Genomic DNA, 16,828 nt, shown 5'->3' on the forward strand with positions numbered 1-16,828 from the left:
AGAACTCTGTGCCTCTGCTTCAGGATATAACCATGAACAAAATGAACAAAGTCCTTGCCTTTTTGGAGCTCATGATATAGTGAAGTGGATAATAGTAAACAAGAAGTAATATATAGAGTATGTGAGATGGTATAAGTGCTTTGGAGAGGAACAAGAAGGTAACAAGAGCAGAGACTCTGGAACCAATATGATGAGTTTCAGACACAGCTCTGCACACATAACAGCTGTGTGGCCTTAGGTAAGGTACTTAAACTTCTCAGTGTCTACCTTTCCTCATCTTATAGATGGAGATAAAGTAATAATAATAATACCTCCCTTTATGTGAGAAAATAAATGTGTTAGTACATATGAACACTTAGGTGAGCACTACCTAAGTTTTCCCTATCATTTTTATTTTGTAAAATTTAATGCAGGGAAAGGGAGAGGGAGTGCCTAGGATGGGGGTTTGAATATTTTTAAGTAGTGTAGTCATAAAAGTTCTCTGAAGAAGGTGGCATTTGAGTAAAGAATTATTTCTTTTTTTTTTCCGAGGGAGAGAGTGAGAGAGCACAAGCAAGGGGTAGAGACAGAGGAAGAGAGAGAATCCCAAACAGGTTCCACGCCCAGCACAGAGCCCAATGAGGAACTCAGTCTCAAGATTGTGAAATCATAACCTAAGCCGAAACCAAGAGTCAGATGAGATATCAACTGAGATACCCAGGTTCCCCAAGACATATTTCTATATAGAGGATTATTGTGTGTTAGACATATTTCTATATAGAGGATTATGATGTGTTAGAGCAAAGGCCAGCACAGGGGGCAAGTAACTCACTAAAAGTCTGATGATCAGTGATGGGTCTGGTATATGAAGACTATGTATCTTGATTCCAGTCTTCTGTTCATCATGACTATCACTTTTATCAAACTTAATGGGAAATTGTTTTTTATTATTCAACTAAAATGTGAGATAACAAAGAAAAGCACACAGATTGAAAAAAAAAAGTTTCAGGTATGAATTCTGTTCCTCAGAGATTTTTGGCATTTCATTCTTATTACCAATGTTCTTCCTCACATTAACATCTTACCTTCCTCATTGTCATCACTTTCATAAACATCTTCCTTACCTTCCAAACTTAATTCCAAAATCACCATTCCTCACGCACTCCTTACAAAGTCCTTCCATAGTATCAGTAGAATCACAAATTTTCTTTTTAACAATCATCATTAAGTAACAAATGGATATTGATTCCAATTTTTTACAGCGAACTATATTATGAATTTATTTAGAAAAAATAATGAAAAGTTAAAAAGATTTTGTCTATCCATAAACAAAAAGAAGCAACTTTAAGGAAATGTGATTTGTGGGTAAGGTTTCCAGCATATTTCACAGACAGATATTAAATAAGCTTAATATAAAAATAACTCTGAATACCTCAAAAGGTGTTATTCAAAATCATAATGGAGCTCATGATATAGTGAGTTTATATGAAACCTCTGCATCACAAACATATAAGTTTAAAGAATAAATAATTATAACATACTAAACAAAAGGTATATTATAAATAGAATGTATATATACACATTTTTATATATGTAGTGATTAAAATTTAGAAGAACAATATATATGTTCATGTGAACCTACCTATACAGTATTATATACACAGACATATATCTGGAGAATATAAACTAAATTACCAAGGATGGACATCTTGCTATGTAATAGGATCAAAGAAATGTAACAAAAACTTTTTCACAAGCAGCACACATTTTTCTACTGCATAAAATTTTGAAACAAATACATATAAAGTTTTATAACATTGTAGTTCATTTCTGATTGGGAATTTGGTCATAAATTAATGTTGTAAAAATATAATACCATATTTTATATTATATATACACACACATTTCATACACATACGTACACACATAATTTTAAAAGAGAGATCACAGAAAGTTTTACAAAATATATACTTGTATGCAGGCATTTATGTATGTGCCTCACTATATATATCTATACATTTTTATTATTTCTCCCCCTCTCTCTCTGTCATACACACACACACACACACATACAAACACACACACACACGCGCACACACGCACACACACAGCTTTTTATATCCTGGAGGAAGATGAAGAAAAGTTCTCATCACATGACTTAATGTGATTCAATGTCTGGGGACTCTGTCTAAATTATTTCATTTGCCAAGTAAACTTCCAAAAGAACCCTTTCCTGACTAAATGATGTACAAACCACCATTCTGGGCTTTATCACTAGATGATACTAATCTCTAATTTTTAATTTTCTCCAATGAAAAAATATTATTTGGAAAAATTAAATATCTATTAAAAGTTATTTTGCATTGTGAAAGTGTATGTAAAACAAAATCATGATTAAACCCATTTACTCAGCAGTTTTCTTCTTTTCCATGGTTCCACAGATGAAAATGATATTACCAGGCTGGGGTCAGAGCAAAGGGAGAAGGGGTTCAGGTACCACTACTACTGTGCTGTGAAGGTACACACAGTTTTCCAGAGATGCCCAACAGCCGGGTAGTGGATCTCCACACGGGATTTCCTCAGGGACAAACCAAGTCATAGAGTATTTCCTGACTGTGATACCCAGTTAGGGTCTCAGATTAGCTCCATGCTCCCCTCTTTCCCTGGTTAGTGCCCCCTTACCCCTCAGGTCTGTTTAAACCTTGCTTCCTGTGGGAAGTGTCCTCAGCCTAGTGGTTTGATTATCCTTAGTCATCTGGTAACTCCACTAGCTCACCATTGCCAGATACACTTTTTCATTTGCAAGGGATCCAATGGGAGTGAGTTCAAAATTTCTCATGGGCTGTGGCTTCACACAATGCGCTGAGAACCCTAGAGCTTTCAAATGTCTTATTTGGAGCTTTGCCCCAGGATTCACCTCTTCCACTTTTTTTTTAAAATTTTTTTTAACGTTTATTTATTTTTGAGACAGAGAGAGACAGAGCATGAACGGGGGAGGGTCAGAGAGAGGGAGACACAGAATCCGAAACAGGCTCCAGGCTCTGAGCTGTCAGCACAGAGCCTGACGCGGGGCTCGAACTCACGGACCGTGAGATCATGACCCGAGCCGAAGTCGGACGCTCAACCGACTGAGCCACCCAGGCGCCCCATCACCTCTTCCACTTTTGAGAAGGATGCCCAGGACATGGGCCATTTGAGTAATGGAACTGCAGAGCTGTTCCATAGAGAACAATTGGGGCACGTACTGTAGGGAAACTGTGGAGGCTGCGGATTGATGCTTCCTCCTCTAAAAGATCCAATGAGAGCTCTGTTGTGACTCTGTTCCTTTTACCAGACACGGTTGTCCATAGCAAAGACCACATGAACTTTCTAGAGGTAGAGTTGCAGGTTAGAAAGTTTTAAACCATTTACTTTGTGGAATACTGTTGAAAATATATTTCCAAAATATATAAATGAATTTGGAAAAGAGGAAAAATTAAAAAGGACATTTTTTAATGTTTATTTATTTTTGACAGAGAGAGAGACAGAGCATGAGCAGGGGAGGGGCAGAGAGAGAGGGAGACACAAAATCAAAAGCAGGCTCCAGGTTCTGAGATGTCAGCACAGAGCCCGACGTGGGGCTCAAACTCACAGACGGTGAGATCATGACCTAAGCCGAAGTCGGACGCTCAACTGACTGAGCCACCCAGGCACCCCTGGAAAAGAGGAAAAATTAAAGAAGCAAGCAAAATTCTCTATTACATTCTGGTTACATATAATCCTCTATATTCTTATTAACTGTGTGTATAATATGACACTGACTTATCTTTTAATCTACATAATAATATTGAATCTCTTGACATAACTTCAGGGTCCAGATGGTGTTTCTCTCTTTACAGATGAGGAAGCTGAGCCTCACATCCCAAGCATGGCTGAGACCAAAACACCTGAGTTACCTATGCTGCTTTTGTGATTTCATCAAATGCCCACAAGGACTCTGTGAGGGAGGGTCTTCTGCTCAGTCCCTGGATGGGGGGCCTGAGGCTTGGGGAGCTTAGTGCCCTATCCTGCCATCTTTCCATTTCCTGGAACGCTCTCCAAAATCACCTGACATAAGCCCAAATTCCATAAGACTTTCCTAATGCCCTCTTATTGAAATACTCCATGGGTCTCCATGGTGTGCATTCTCCCTAATTAAGAGAGAAATGCCTAACTTTGGTTAAAGGTATATTACTGGTAATCTTTTGGCTAAAGAACATTGACCGAAAAATGGTCCTGAATTGGTTGGTCATCTCAGAGTGGCAATGCAGTTTCCTAAGCTTGGCACTCCTTATTTACACAGTATCTGGTCTCCATGCTAATCAAAGATCTTTACAGAACAGAGCCCATGGTGGATGCCTATATCCAGGAACAGGTAGATTGTGGTATGATATGGAGTGTGATGTGGGAAGACAGAAAGCAAATAGGAGACCCAGCCAGAAGTGTCCAGAGGCAGCTGCTCTGTTCATTTCCCTATGCCCTGGAACACTCTGCTTAGGGATAGCTCGGGCTGTGGAATTAGTGTGGGTTTAGGTCTGTGAAAAGGCATTTCCTGTGTATTGCTTCTTTCCTTCCCATTATGCATAAAGGTATCAAGTTCATGGACACCTCCAACAAGGTGCACTTCTTACAAGGGTTCCTGGTGGAGTGGGGGGTGGGCCCCCCTTCCTGTCCCCTTTCAGGGCCCAGGAACCTCTGTGGGGAAGGAGCCCCAGAAGAATCTGCAAGTGTCCAAAAGGAGCAGCCACGATGATGCCCTTTTCCATCCCTCATCTCCAGCCAGTTTGTGTGCCTTCACTCCAAATACCTCTAGATCCCGTGTTACTCTCTGCTCCCAATACTTTGTCCCAGAACTCATCTCTGACTGATCAGATACCCTTAACCCTGGGATCCCTGCCTGTGGTCTCTAACCCCAAAGTACTGCATGACTGCTGATCTTCCTAAATTTGGATTCTATTGATCTTATTTGACTGCTCATAAATCCTTAATGGCATCATGCCCTTAATGATCCCAGAATTCCCCTCTATTTATGGTTCCTTGTCATCTCACTGTCTTGTAACCCCTGTGCTGGAAAAACAGTGGTTAGATGTTAACCCTTCACCCTCTCAGTGGCCATATGCAAAAGCAGAAACCTCACACCTAGAGCAGACAAGGTTAGACACTGTCCCCACTCCTTTAAAATAAAATAAAGTGGGAACAAGTGATGCCTGGCTGTTCTTAGCATCCTAGCCTGCATCTGAAAAGGTGGTGAGGTAAAGGTAGGAGGACACACCTCTAACCAAGTATCTCCTAGGTCAGGCAAGGCTTTGGTCTCACCCGGACTTTCTGGAAGATCATGTATTATCAAAAAGAAGCAAATATATAATAATCGTACAACTGCTCCTAAACCAGGATGGTCTCAGCCCCCTGGAGTGTCCAGTCAGTTATTTCTGAGCCATGTCTGCTCACCTGGGAGCCCAGTCTTCACCAGTCAGGTTGGACTCCCCATCCCCTCCCTTCCAACCAGCCCCCATTAGTCCTGCCCACTGTGCCAGGCCCAGTTCATCTTTGGGGAATCTCTGACAATTCCAGTGAGCTCTTCCTCCTCTTTATACATTAAGGAGGTTATACAGAGGTTACCTCCACAAAGACTTGGACCATATGGAACCATTACCATGACCTCTGCAACCCCTGGGCACTGGAGGTGTGAGGAGTGACATATACTCAGTGAACACCTATGTGATAGTGTAGGACATGCAGGGGAAGGAATTTACCCTGGGATGGCTCAGGCACTGAGACCCAGGAAGAGCTGCCGACCTGCATTCCAGTGTCCCTCCCAGCTGATCCCCAGTCACCTCTTCCTGGGCGTCAAGATGTTCACAGACACCCAGGTCATGTGCAGTCCTGATGCGAACATAGAGAGTAACAACTGAGTATAGGAAAAACATAATTGTTTCATGGAGAGAATAAGGACTTTGCGCCGGCACATCTCCATTACACTGCATGTCACAGAGATGGCACTGAAATACCTATGTCAAGTGGATGGATATGTGCGGTTCCCTTCTTCTTACAGTTGCAAATATTTACTAAAACATGATAATGCTATTTAGGTTGAGAGAGAACATCCTTTTTAAAGATCAGAGTAGTTGGGATGGGAAGGAAGCAAACATTGGTATTGTGGGTGATGCACCAAATACCATGTTGAGGTCTTTACAAAGATTTCTTCTTGAACTTTTCACAACACTCCCTTGAGGTAAAGGTTAGAATTTCTTTTCAAACATCAAGAAGGAGAGGCTGAAAGAAGTTAAGTAGATTCTCCAGCCTCACTCAGCTGATAACAAATAAAACTATTATCATCTCCCCTGTTTGCCTAACTCCAGGGCCCATATTTGTAACCAGAAATGCAATTTCCCCCTTAGATGCATGATATAGGCAAATAGAAATGACAGGTGCCACTGGTGAATGTACAGCCGCTCTGGAGAGCAATATGGCAACACCTAGGAGGTATGTAGTAAAGCTGAGTGTGATCCTACATAATGATCCAACAATTGCACAACCTTCATACACAATGTGAAAAAGTAGTTGACATGTGAGCACCAGGAAACAAATAACAAGAATATTCTTTGCAACACTGTGATAATAAATCTTTAGGGGGGAAATGCCCATTAATAGGACACCAAAAAAATAGTATATTCATTGGAATCATATATAGATGTGAACATCAATAAAATATAACTACTGAAATCAGTACATAGAGCATCTCAAAAACATAAGGTGGTGTGACAATAGTAGGGAATACAAGGACACTTACATTATGAGATCCATTCTGATTCAAAGGGTGCAGTCATTGGTAATGAGAATATAAAGAAAAGTAGGAGAATCATAAAACCTAATTTTAATAGAGTGTTTACCTCTGAGGAAGGGAAAGTACAATCAGAGAAGAGTAGACAGTGGTATTCCAATGTAATTAGAGTACAAATTTCCCTCTTAAAGTGCCTTAGCTGCATTCCATACGTTTTGGTATGCTGTGCTTCTATCATTCATATCAAAGTAGTCATGCAACATCTTCCAGAGTAGACCATATGTTAGGTCACAACAAAACCTCAAAAACTTTAAAAAGACCAAAAGCATACCAAGTATCTTCTCTGATCACAATGACATGAAACAAGAAATCAATAACATGATGAAAACTAGAAAGTTCATAAATAGGTGGAAATTAAACAATGCCCTCTTAAAATACCAATGGATAAAAAAATTGCAAGATAAATTAGAAAATACTTTGAAACAAATGAAAATTAAAATACAACATACCACGATAACTTATGAGATGAAGTGAAAACAGTGCCCAGAAGGAAATTTATAGCTATAAATGTTTACATTAAAAAAGAAAAAGATTTCAAATCAGTAACCTACATTTACACCTTAAGGAAACATAAAAAAAGAGAAAACTAAACCAAAACATGTTAGAGGAAAGAAATAGTAAATATTAGAACATAAATAAGTGAATAGAGAATAAAAAAAACAATAGAATTGACAAAACCAAAAATTAGTTCTTTTAAAAAATCAATAAATTGACAAAGCTTTTGTTATAATGGCAAAAATAGAAGCTTTGAATAACTGAAATCAATAATGAAAGTGGGGGCATTACTACTGACCTTCCAAAAATAAAAAAGTATTATAAGACAATACCATGAACAATGATAAGCAAACAAGTTATATAATCTAAGTTAAATGGACAAAGTCCTAGAAAAACACAAATGACTATAAATGACTCAAAAAGAAAAGAAAATCTCAGCAGACCTATAAGAAGTAAATAAATTGAATCAGTAATCAAAAACTTACCAACAAAGAAGAGCCCAGGATCAGATAATTTCATGAATAATTATTACCAAACATTTAAGGAATCAACACCAATCCTTCTCAAACTTTTCCAAAAAATAGAATAAAAGGGAATACTTCCTAACTTTTTCTATAAAGTCAGTTTTCCTCTGACACCACAAGAAAAATATAGGCCAATATCCCTTATTAATAAAAATGCAGAAACCCTGAATGAAACAGTAACAAACTGAATCCAACAACATGGTAAATGGATTACACACCATTACCAAGTAAGATCTATCCCATGAGTGAAACATAGTTCAACACAAGAAAATCAAGAAATGTACTATACCACATTAATAGAAAAAAGGAAAAAAAACCCACAATCATCTCAACTGAGTCAGAAAAAGCATTTGACAAATGGAACACCCATTTAAGATAAAAGCACTCAGAAAACTCAGAATAGAAGGGCACTTCCCCAACATGATAAAGGACATTTATTTTGAAAAAAAAAAAAACAAACAAACAAACTCAAAGCTAACATTATACTCAATGGTGAGCAACAGAAAACTCTTGCCCTAAGATCAATAACATGACAAGGATCCCCTTTTTCACCACTACTATTCAACATAGTACTGAAAATTCTAGTCAGAGCAATTAGGCAAACAGAGAAATAAAAGACATCTAAATTGGAAAGGGAAACTTAAAACTATTTCTACTGACAGTTGACATGATCCTATATACAGAAAATCCCTAAGAATCCACAAAAATCTACTATAACTAACAAACTTATTCAACAAATTTGCAGGGTATAAGATCAACACACAAAAATCACTTGTATTTGTATACATGAGCAATGAACAATTTGAAGAGTAAATTAAGAAAATAATTTCATTTGTAGTAGATTTCAAAGGAATAAATAGAAACAAATTTAACCAAGGAGGTGAAATATATGTACCATGAAAACTACAAAATATTGTTGAGAAAATTAAAGAAGCCCTAAATAAATGGAAAGATATGTTCATGGTTAGAGAACATAATATTGTTAAGATAGTAATATTCTTCAAAGCAGTCTTCAGATTTGACACAATCCCAAAAGATATAAAAGCATAAGTCCATACAAAAACTTGAACACAAATGTAAATAGCTGCATTGTTTATAATAGAAGAAAAGTGGGAAAAAAAACAAATGGATAGCAAAATGTAGTATATTCATTCAAAAGGATATTATTTGGCAATTAAACATGAAGTACTATTGGGGTGCCTGGGTGACTCAGTCGGTTAAGCATTGGACTTCGGCTCAGGTAATGATCTTCTGGTTCGTGGGTTCAAGCCCCACATAGGGCTCTGTGCTGACAGCTCAGAGCCTGGAGCCTGTTTCAGATTCTGTATCTCCCTCTCTTTCTCTGCCCCTCTCCCACTCACGCTCTGTCTCTATCTCTCTCTCAAAAAAAAAAATGGATAAATATCAAAAAAAAAACCTTTTTAAATGAAATACTATTATAATCTACAACATGGATGAATCTAAAATTAATATAGCTTAGTGAAATAAGCCAGACCCCTGTCCAAAAAAGAATATTTACTGTATGATTCCATTTCTATGACATTCTGGAAAATATTAAACTATGGACACAAAAATCCGATCATAGATTGTCAGAGAATTGGTGGAAGGGAAAAGGAGATTGAACTCTATCAGATGATAGGAATGTTTATATCTCCATTTTGGTTGATGGATGCCAACCAACTGTATGCATTTGTCAGTTATACACCTAAACACCTAAAAAGAGTCAGAGGGCCTATATGTAAAGTATACCTCAATAACTTAAGTTGAAAAAAGTAAACCACATTTAAGACCACTTCTGAGTTAAAGAGGCTGGTAGAACACTTAGAGAAGAACACTTGTAGAAACCACAGGAAACATTTAAAAACAATTAAGACAGCAATTTTTAACATTTGGTTATTTTCCTTCCCCTCTATGCAAAATTTCTGGTTTTAAAATAAAATAAGCAAATTATTTTATTTTATTTTTTTTATGTTTATTCATTTTTGAAAGACAGAGAGAAACAGAGCACAAGCAGGGGTGGGGCAGAGAGAGAGGGGAGACACAGAATCAGAAGCAGGCTCCAGGCTCTGAGCTGTCAGCACAGAGCCCAATGCGGGGCTCGAACTCACGAACTGCGAGATCATGACCTGAGCCGAAGTCCTGACGCTCAACCGACTGAGCCACCCAGGCGCCCCATGAGCAAATTATTTTTAAAATTTAATGATAATAGCTAAAATAATAGTAAGTTAATGTGTAATTTCCAGAGGAGTAGAATTAAACCAGGGATTTTAGAGGAAGAAAAGCCTAAAAGAATCCATAAGATTCCAAGAAAGTAGAAAAGAAGAAAAGCATAGAAAAAAACAGGAGAATAGAAAGGACAAAATAAAAAGAAATCCAAATATACAAGAAATCATCCTAAATATAAATAAACAAACCCAGCCATTAAAAGACAGTACTTGGTTGATTTGCAAAGGACACCTAAAATATAATGGCACAGAAAGGAAAAAATAATTCCAGATATAAGGAGTTAACAAGATTTACTACTAAATAACAGCATCAAAATGTTGAAAGTAAAAGGACAGAAAAGATATGTCAGGCAAATACTGAACAAAGAAACCTGATGTAGCTATATTATTGCCAGAAAAAAACAGTCTGTAAGGCAAAAAGCATTATTAAGGATAATGAGGGTCAGTACAGAATGATGAAAGGTATAATTCTCCCAGACGGTATCACAGTTACATGCTTTTATGCTTCCTGATAACACAGCTACAAAACCTACAAAGCAAAAATTTATGAATTACAAAGAGAAATTGACAAATCTACCATTATAGTGAGAGTTCTTAACATTCCTCTCTCATTAATTGATATATCAAGCAGACAAAAATCAGTAAAAATATAGAAGACTTGAAAAATAAAATTAACATTTGATCTGATGCACCAACAATTAGAGAAATCAAATTCTTCTCAAGCATTTTGTAAATGAAACATTTATAAAAATTGACATTATACTAGTCCATAAAATAAGTCTCAAAAAATGTGTAAGCTGATTCTAAAGTACATTAGGAAGAACAAAAGTGCCAGGAATGGCCAAGATAATTCTGAAGCCAGAAAGATAGGAAACTTACCCTACCAGACACCATGACACATTAGAAATCTATACTAATTAAGATAGTGTGGAGGAGGCCGGGTGGCTCAGTAGGTTAAACATACGACTTCAGCTCAGGTCATGATCTTGCCTACTTCACCGTTGTGAGTTCAAGTCCTGCGTTGGGCTCTGTGCTGTCAGCTGGGAGCTTGGAGCCTGCTTTGGATTCTGTGTCTCCCTCTCTGCCTATCTTCTGCTTGTGCTCTGGTCTCTCCAAAAATAAATAAACATTATTTTAAAAAAACACGACATGTGATATAGGCACAGGGACAAATAGATTTGTCAGATAAAATAAAGAAAGCCCAGTTAAATTGGAATTTCAGATAAATAGTGAATGTGTATTTTATATGCTAATTATGGCAACCCTATAAATAAACCATTGGAGACTCAGAGAGAGCTTAGAAGCAGAACCATACACATATGGGACTTCACCCTATTACAGAGGTAGCAGATCAGGTCAGTGGGAAGAGATGTTATTCACTATATGGTATTGGGACAATTGTTTATTTATATGTAAACAAATACAATAAAATTGCTTCTGTATCTCACACTAATAAAAATTCAGTCCCAGGTGGATTAAAGATTAAATGTAAAAAAAAAAAAAGTCTTGAAACACATAGAGATAAATATAGGAATTAACTTTTTGACATTTGAGTAGGAAAACTTTCTAAAGCAAGACACAAGAAGAACAAACCATAAAGCAAATGACAGATAATTAAATTACAATGAAATATAAAACTCTTGTGTATCAAAACATGCATTTTATATTTTTTCAAAACATGTATTTTATTGTTTTAAGTTCATTTATATATTTTGAGAGAGAGAGAGAGAGCACAAGCAAAGAAGGGGCATGGAGAGAAAGAATCCCAAGCAGGCTCCACACTGCCAACATAGAGTCCAATGTGGTGCTTGGACCCACGAACCTGAGGCGAAATCAAGAGTCGGACGATTAACCAACTGAGCCACCCAGGTGCCCCTCAAAAAATGCATTTTAAAACACATGAAAAGGCAGACCTCATACTAGAAAAATATTTTTTCAACAAATATAATGAACAAAGGATTCGTATCTAGAATTCATGAAGAATATGTAATGTATTATATGAATCAGTAAGAAAAAGACACCACAGTCTATGAAAGGTTCTAAAAGATGCAAATATCTTGACTGTTTCCAGTTTTTGGTGGCCTCTGCTATTCATCTTGTAGGTCCGGTCAGGAATGGACTTCTAGAAGCCCCTTAGACTGAAGAGGGATGGAATGTGAAGCAGTGTGAAACTGCTTTTTCTGTATAGTTGCTATGAGTGATAGAAATGCCTTCATATGGGTCAGAGGCAGCACGATGCCTCACTTTTCTCTTGTAAGCAAGAAATAGTTTTCCAGAGTCATTGTAAAAACAGAATCAGCCAAATGCTTTTGTCTGAAGGGCCTGAAGCAGGTACAAGCATTATATAACAAAGTCTTGGTAAGTAATGGATAATTTCAGATTTTACTTTATATGCTCATTTATTTTTTGAATTGTTAAAGGCACATATGGTGAACAATATTATTTTATAATCCACACAATATAAACATTAAAAATATCCTTATTTTGAATTTTGAAGCTCTCCCATTTGTCTTTCTCCTGGAATAGTCTGCTCCCTACTCCTTTCTGAGAGTATATTTCATGACATGTCTCACTTTAACACATTTTTAAGAGAAGAAAAAATGGTGTCCCATGTCTATGCACATTGGGAATTTTAAATTTTATTTACAAACAATAATAATTAATCTTATATGTCATTTATGTAGGGTGGTACTTAGTGGTCCAGAGTAATCAGGAGATACAGAAACAGGAAACAATAATCTGTAATTTTACTTTACACATGTGTATATTGATGATGTTGAACAGGATAATATTTTTATTATTAAAATAATGGTATTAAGAGGAAATGAAAGTGAAAATTTTATTAAAGTTTAAATTTTTGAATGGCCTTGCTTGCATCTTCCTTCAGCTTTCTTTTTTTCAACTAGAATTTTAAATCCCAACCAAATTTTAGATAATAAAACGTGAATGGGTTAAAGTGATCCTGATGACTGAATCCATCTTTTTAATACCTACAGCTGAGAAAAATATGGCACACAGATGTGCAGTAACTTGCCCAAGGTTATAGAACTACTATGCAGGAGGGAAAGGACTAGTACCTAGCTATCAGAAAGGAATACAAATATTTCTACTGTACCACACAATAAGACAACAAGAGGAGAAAACAATACCTGATTTATACCAGTCTTATTTACCACTAAGGTTTTGTATTATGCCAAGAACATAGTCCCTTGGTCCTTCTGCCTCAACCATAGGGTAAACCCCTGCAATATATAACTCTGTGAAGATTGTCCTGTAAGAAAAAAATTCCCTGCAAAATGGGTCAATGTGCATAAACCCCTTTTTAACTTATTGGGTGACTGTGAGGAAAGAAGATGTCTCACTCATTGTCTATGGGAATGGAAATCAGTAAGTAGTGAACGTTTTAAATCTGCATTTGGTAATGCCATATGCCTTGGATGAAAATTTTTGCTCTCAAGAATTTATCCTATGGAGAATCTTACACAATTTCTAAAAATATATGCACAATCACCATGATTGTATCATTGTTTCAAATAGGAAATTCTTGAAACAAGTTTTGCCGTAAGATAAATTCCACAGAGCAAAATGGCTGGATCAAGGCTTCTCAGGATATATAATAATATTTAATTACAAAGAAGAAAGTAAGAATTACTTGAAAAAATAATAATCACCATTAATTGTCCTGCCACTAGTCAGAAATAACTATCTCTTTATTTTCTACTACTAGTATGTATAATATTTATGGAAATAATTACCAAGGGGGAGTGCCTACTATGACACTGCTTGACAGATAACATACATAATTTTTCAAGATTATTATCAGTACATTTAAAGACGACGTAACTGAGTTTCAGAGGGGTTGAAGGAACTTGCAGGAGTAAGTAGCAAAGCTACAATGAGATCCCAAGTGTATTACAGAATAAAATATAGCACATTAATCTATATTTGATATTCCATCAAATTACTTCAGTAACCCTGTGAAGAAAGAATTACTTTACTCCTTTTCAGAATGAGAAACTGAAGCTGAGAAGGGTTAAGTATCTTACCTTTGGGTCACTCTTTAATAATGCACAGAACTCTGATAAGAACACAGTGTGCGTGACCACAAAGCCTTTTCTCTTTTCAACTCATCATACTGCCTTGTGTTCTTTAACTATAAAAGGATTCACAAGCTTTGGTTCTGACTATAAAAGTAATTGGTGTTGGGGCACCTGGGTGGCTTAGTCGGTTGAGCCTCCCACTTCGGCTCAGGTCATAATGTTGTAGTTCATGAGTTTAAACCCCACGTCGGACTCACTGCTGTCAGTGCAGAGCCTGCTTCATATCCTATGTCCCCCTCTCTCTGCCCCTTCCCCACTTCTGCTCTCTCAAAAATAAAACATAAAAAAAGTAATTCATGTTCATTTAGGATATTACCAAAAGCACAGGCAAATATTTAAAGATATAAATAACCTCCAATCTCACTTTCATTGATAAATAGTGTTCATGGTTTGTTGCATCCACTTGCAGCCAGAAACATCCACATATATGCACATACATATCAGCTGTACATACATTTTACGTTACTGGAGTCACATCGGATCGTTACATGGTATTGTGTACTAATTTTTGACCTTTACATTATATCATATGGTGTGAGGATAAGGTCCCCATTTCCTTTGTAGTAATTTACCAATGATCCAGCACCAATTCTTATTGACTATAAATTCTCAAGCAATTGGAAACGCCACATTTATCAAATACTCAATGTTTCTGTGAACTTGGTTCTACTGATTATTTTTCTATTCTGACTCATTAATATATATGTAAATTCTTTTTTTAATGTTTATTTATTTCTGAGAGAGAGAGAGAGAGAGAGAGAGAGAGAGAGAGAGAGAGGAGCGGGCAGAGAAAGAGGGAGACATAGAATCCGAAGCAGGCTCCAGGCTCTGAGCTGTCATCACAGAGTCCAATGCTCAAACCCATGAACAGCGAGATCATGACCTGAGCCAAAGTTGGATGATTAATCAACTGAGCCACTCAAACACCCTTATATATATGTCAATTCTTGCACCAGGATTGAACTGTTTTAATATTGTATCTTTGTCGAAATTTGCCTTCCAAGTTAATACTTTACATCCCTTCCCAGCCACAAGCCCTTTATCCTTCTTCTGATTGGCTTGAGAAAGCTAATAATAAAGGAACATAAAGGTAACATTTACTGAGCACTTAGTGCCAGACATTTCACTAAATGCTTTACATGTGTTTTTTCATTTAATTTTCATTACAACTTAATATGTAGGTTGTTGCTGTTATAACAGCCATTTGAAAGATGTTTTTTAATGGGGCTCAGAGAAGTTAAGTAATTTGCCAAAGGTGATTCAACCACAAAATGGTAACACCCACGAGCCAAACCCCTGACCATAGTCATATTGTGTGTGACTCCATATTACAGGTGAGGCCAGCACTGGGCAAATGACTCATCCAAGGTCCTGAAGTTCATTATTATACTTGGTTTGCCTGTACTATATCCTCTTTCCAAGGCTTAGGGAAAACTGTTTCTTTGGAAGCAGCACTATCAACAATAGCCAAAGTATGGAAAGAGCCGAAATGTCCATCGATGGATGAATGGATAAAGAAAATGTGGTATATGTATACAATGGAGTATTACTCGGCAATCAAAAAGAATGAAATCTTGCCATTTGCAACTACATGGATGGAACTGAAGGGTATTATGCTAAGCGAAATTAGTCAGAGAAAGACAAAAATCATATGACTTCACTGATATGAGGACTTTAAGAGACAAAATAGATGAACATAAGGGAAGGGAAACAAAAATAATATAAAACAGGGAGGGGGACAAAACAGAAGAGACTCATAAACATGGAGAACAAACAGGGTTACTGGAGGGGTTGTGAAAGGGGGGGTGGGCTAAATGGGTAAGGGACATTAAGGAATCTACTCCTGAAATCATTGTTGCACTATATGCTAACTAATTTGGATGTAAATTAAAAAAATAAAATTAAAAAAATAAATACAATTAACCATATTGTTTTTAATAATAAAATCAATAAGATTTTAAAACACTAGCATTACAAGAAAATAAAACAAAATATAAAATGGGAAGGAAAATCATTCCCATATACTACAGACATTGAGTTAATATTCATGATACAACTGAAGGTGACCATATGGCTTGATATGTTCCCAACTTATGTCTGTTGTTTAACAGTGCAACTTTCATTCTCAAAAGTGTCTCATTCAAACAATAAATTATATGGTCATCCTCAATACAAATAACTAACTTTTTGGTCTAACTTTTTGATCAGTTATAGATGAATAAGGAGTAACTTGTAATTTTCATAAAAAGCAATATAAGGACACAAAAAATCAATGAAAAGATAACCCAAACGCAATAATGAAAGAAATACAAACAAAAATCTTAATATTTCATAAGAAAAAAGAAAAGGTACAGATTAGAATGTTGACCCTTTTCTTTTTGCTGAATAATATATATGTGTACCTGTATATTTATATTGTGCATATATATATATATATATAGTGCATGTATTTGCACAAAAGTACTTACGTATGTTAGTACCATTATATTGGGATAAAAATATTTCTGGAATATATTAACACTCTATTAAGAATGTTTATCTTAGGAAGGCAAACAACAGTTTCATCTCTATACATTTCTCTATGATTTGATGTCCTTAATGTACGTATATACCAATTTTGTCATCCAGAAAAGTAATTGATATACA

The sequence above is a fragment of the Panthera onca genome, chromosome X (assembly GCF_046562875.1).
Source record: "Panthera onca isolate mPanOnc1 chromosome X, mPanOnc1 haplotype 2, whole genome shotgun sequence".
Taxonomy (NCBI): Eukaryota; Metazoa; Chordata; class Mammalia; order Carnivora; family Felidae; genus Panthera; species Panthera onca.